General features: G+C 42.0%; 1 pseudogene; it reads left to right on the top strand.

Moving 5' to 3' along the window:
• The first annotated feature begins 3,040 nt into the window (after window positions 1–3,040).
• On the top strand, window positions 3,041–4,072 carry LOC103744427 (annotated as a pseudogene).
• The last annotated feature ends 791 nt before the right edge of the window (window positions 4,073–4,863 follow it).

Genomic DNA, 4,863 nt, shown 5'->3' with positions numbered 1-4,863 from the left:
CCAGGTAAGATACTGAGGCATCCCAGAATAGTCTCAACATCACAGCTTAAACTAGCCATTGACAGGTATAAAATAAATGTTGGGTGGCTCATGGGAGCACATCTTGATGAATGAGAGACATGTTCCTGGGGTGAAGGTTAGACACTGGGAACTGTTCCTTTTCCAGGCAGCATTGAGCAAGCAGCTAAATTAATTCACTCAATGGCATTCCCAGGACCACAAATGCTAATGATATCTGCACAGCAGTTTATAATCTTGAAATCATCACAGCCTTTATTTTCTTTTCTTTTTACTTGGCTATATCTTTAAAGCATCTCCAAACTGTCATCAAGTTAAGTTTTTCTGATATCATCATTTTATGAGCCTAACAACACGGAGAAACTTCATACGTAACCCTGAGAAAAGTCTGAAAACACAGACTTCTTTTCCAAGCCATCTATTCAGATTAAAGTACAACCTAAGGCTTCAAGGTTAACATATGCAGCCAAGAGGTCTTTTGTTTATTTCAATATTAAACTAAGAACTGAGGAAGAAAGAAACCTATAAAATTGCTTGAGTGAGTTGAAAGATCAAAGTTATTGAGCTGAATCGCACCTGGAAGACGATGACAGTAAGTGCAGTCTTCAAACACAAATGTAACCACCTCTGTACTGCACACCAATTAGATGGCTGCTCAACTGCACCCTGCATTACCAACTGACAGACGAAGGGAGACCCTGATCACAAACATTGCAATGATTCAATTCTGAGGCCACTGAGGTCTGGGACATTTTTTGAGAACCCTGACAAGAGTCCATTTGGTTTGTCTGATCTACAAATGTACCTTATAAGGAAAACTGTGAGCATTAAACCCATGGATGCTGAATGGATCTCTAAATCAAGAGGCTTCTAATCTCTTCCCTCACAAAGGCTAACTTGAAATTTGTCTCTGAAGCACAGAGCACTTACAGCCTTACTGCCTTAATAGCTCTTGCCACAAGATTATGGAAAATAATCAGGAAGTGTATGGGATGACTGCCATTAAATGTGATTTCTCCAGGAGCCTCTTGTTTCTGTCATATTCATCTGATTTCACGGTTCAGAACTATATCTCTTATACTGACCAGAAGTTGGGATTGAGGCTCTTCACCAGATTCACAAACTATAAATGTTCAGAGTTTTTTTCCTTGGCCCCACCTTGACTGGTATGTGCTTTGGCAGATATTCCAATCGTTCATGAAGATCTATCATTCTCCTCTCTCCTGTGACTTTTTGTGGACAGTGAATGTGAACAAAACTATGTAAGAACTACTGAACAGTTGTCTTGTTTTTCCTCTGTGGCCACATTGATATAGATCTATCTTCAGAGCCAGGAATGCGAAACTATCACACAAAAAAAGACAATTTCCTAGTTAGGTTCCCAGACTCATAGAAATCTTTGCATGGATAAGAAATAAACTTTCTATTTTATTAAGGCACTGTAGATTCTAGTGCTGTTTATTACCTCAGCATGAGCCAGAGTATTCCAATTAATACACCCTCCGGCTTTCCATTCCTGTGCTCCTTACCATATCCCCACTCACAAGTCTATATTTTCTTAAACACAAAGAGAACATAAAAACCAGATTAGGTTTTGACTTGCCTTCCTCCCATACCTACAAGACACAAGTCTTACTACCATTGTCTGAATTACAAATTTGAATGTTCCAAGCTCCTGGACAAAGCCATTTTCTGAATAATGGATTCAATAATTCCAGCAGTCAGATAGTCAACAGGGATCTAATAAGCAACTGCTGCAAAGCGGGAGCTACATACTGGCAATGCAGGAGTAAGTAAAAGAAACAAGGGCTGCACTTTCATCAATATTTTGATCTACTGGGAGAAAGTACACAGCAAGTAAACAAATATATAAACTCAGTCAGTGAGATAAAGAAAATAAAGCGGAAAATCTGAAGTGAATGATGAAGAGGTGGACACTGTTTTACTTAAGGCTGTTCAGAGGAAAAGGCATTCAGGCTGATACATGAAGGGTAAGGATGTCAGCTGTGGGAAGAGGCTTCCTGCAGAAGGACCCAATACAGGCAAAAGCTCTGAGACAGGAGTCAGCTAGGCATATCAGAGAACCAAACGGGGGGTGGGAAGCAGGGGGCTGGTGTGGCTGTTTGTTGCACAGCATGAACGAAAAGGTGTGGAAGAGAAGCAGTCAGAAGGGAAGAAAGAAATCCCATCTACAAAACCTTGAAGACTTGATAAAGGGGTTGAATTTTACTTCATGCAACAAAAGGCCACTGGAGCATTCTACACAGAAATGTGGCTTACTATGACCTACATTTAAAATAGATCACTTTAGCAACTGTGTAACAAAAGGATGGTAGAGAGAAAGACTGAAAGAAAACTGAGCAATCATTTAAGAGGCATGGCAATCATCCAAGCAGAGATGATGGAGAAGTATGGATTATGGGACTCATGATACGTGTCAATGGTCCACAGACTTACCTGTAGTTATAATCACCTTGGGTGAGGCGTATTAAGATTCAGACCAATTAGAACATAATCACTGGCATCAACTTGTGGTGTCCCCTGGGTGATTTAAAACTTAGGAAACACTGATGTGAGATGTTTTGAAGGCATCTCAGAGGGCTTACTGATAGGCTGAATGGAGAGTGGGGAGGTACAGAGAAAGAAGTGTGGATAATGCCTATGCTTACGGCATGAGCAGGTGTGTAGATTTTAATGCTGTTTAATGAAACTGGCAGGATCTAGGCAGGAAAGGGTATGAGGTGGGGAGTGTTGAAATCAAGAGTCCAATTTTGCATGTGGAAATTTTGAGATGCTCACTAGGCATTTTATATTATATATTTTATGTAAGTTGACCTCATAAAGGCAAGGGAAAAAAAGAGATCTCTAAAGAGATAAATCTTGTAGACACCATTACAGAGATATCATCAAAACTATGGAACAAGGCATGACAGAGTCACTGCTGCTGAGCCTGGACCCCACTGCTGTGTGCACCAGATGCCACCCTGGTTCACTCCCAGCCCCTTTTGGTTCCAAGTCCAGGATGGCAAGCCTCAAGGATCAGCTGGTTGTGAACCTTCTTAAGGAAGAACGGGCCCCCAGAACAAGATTACGGTTGTTGGGGTTGGTGCTGTTGGCACAGCCTGTGCCATCAGTATCTTAATGAAAGACTTGGCAGTTGAACTTACTCTTGTTGATGTCATGGAGGACAAACTGAAGGAGGGAGAGATGATGAATTCCCAGCACGGCAGCATCTTCCTTAAAACACCAAAAATTGTCTCTGGCAAAAGCTACAGTGTGACTTCAAACTCCCAGCTGGTCATCAGCGCAGCTGGGGCATGGCAACAAGAGTGGGAAGAGCTGTCTAAATTTGGTTCAGCATAGTGTGAACATCTTCAAGCTCATCATCCCTAATGTTGTGAAGTACAGTCCAAACTGCAAGTTGTTTGTTGTTTCAAATCCAGTGAATATCTCAACCTATGTGGCTTGGAAGATAAGTGTCTTTTCCCACTTTCTCAGAAAAGTGGCTTTCCCGAGTTATTAGAAGTGGTTACAATCTGGATTCAGCCCAGTTCCATTACCTGATGGGAGAAAGGCTGAGCATTCACCCACTAGGCTGTCATGGATGGGTCCTTGGGCAGCATGGGGACTCAAGTGTGCCTGTGTGGAATGGCATGAACATTGCTGGAGTCTCCCTGAAGAATCTGAACCAGGATTAGGCACCAACACTGATAAGGAGCAGTGGAAGGAGTTTCACAAACAAATGGTTAACAGTGCCTATGAGTGATCAAACTGAAAGGTTATGGATCCTGGGCCACTGGACTCTATGGCAGATTTGGCAGAGAGCATAATGAAGAATCTTAGGCGGGTGCATCCAATTTCTACCATGTCCACCATGATTAAGGGTTTCTATGGAATAAAGAAGGATGGTGTCTTGCTCAGTGTACCCTGCATCCTGGAACTGAATGGAATCTCAGATGTAGTGAAGCTGACTCAGACTCCCACTTGAAGAGAAGCCCGCCTGAAGAAGAGTGCAGATAGGCTGTGGGGAATCAAAAACGAGCTGCAGTTTTAAAGTCTCCTGGTGTCGCAGCCTTCACCATCTGGGCTGCAGCAGGCTTTCTGCTGCAGATTGTACATCTTTTCCCTTTCATCGGTGCTATGATAAATGCAGTTGTATTAAGGCCTAGGAAAACATCAATTTCCTAATGTTGGAACGCCCCCACAGCTATATCTTGATGCTAAATGGTACTTGTTTAGTTGTAAACTGGTTAGTGTGAAAGAGTCCCACCGTCTGAGACATCACTGCCAATTTTGTACAGGCTCCAGTTTCCTTCAAACTGGATGTGTTACTGTGTGCTATATAATTTCACCAAACATGCCTAGTCAAATTTTTTCCAATTAGTCACATTCTGGGATCCAGTGTACAAATCCATTACTGAATGTCTTATGCATAACTGTTCTAAAGGATCTTATTTTGTGTAGTATTTATGTATCCGTGTATATTGCAGTAGAATGTAAAAAGTAAAATCTTCATATGGATAATCCAACTGGCTACCAAGTGTTATGCCAACTAAAATACCAAATAAAGCTTGAACAGTGAAAAAAAGCTATGGAACATGGGGACACCAGCAGGCTAGTGCGGGTAGCCTGAGCAAAGAAGAATTTTCAAAGGATCTAGAACTTGGAACCCACCTGCCATCTGAATCTGACTATTTTTCCTAGTCTTCTGTTGCTCCTTTAGCAAGAAAGCCAGGAGAAACAATTTCCTTTTTGGAACCCCAATATGGGCCTCCCCCTGACACCCTGCCTCTTACTTTACCCTGGTTCCAGGCTCCAGGATATGCCCTTTTATCTCATATTCAA

The sequence above is a fragment of the Nannospalax galili genome, unplaced genomic scaffold (genome assembly GCF_000622305.1).
Source record: "Nannospalax galili isolate Female #2095 unplaced genomic scaffold, S.galili_v1.0 scaffold281, whole genome shotgun sequence".
NCBI classification, from domain to species: domain Eukaryota; kingdom Metazoa; phylum Chordata; class Mammalia; order Rodentia; family Spalacidae; genus Nannospalax; species Nannospalax galili.
The sequence above is the reverse complement of the archived record's forward strand: the minus strand, read 5'-3'. Positions and strand labels throughout refer to the sequence as shown.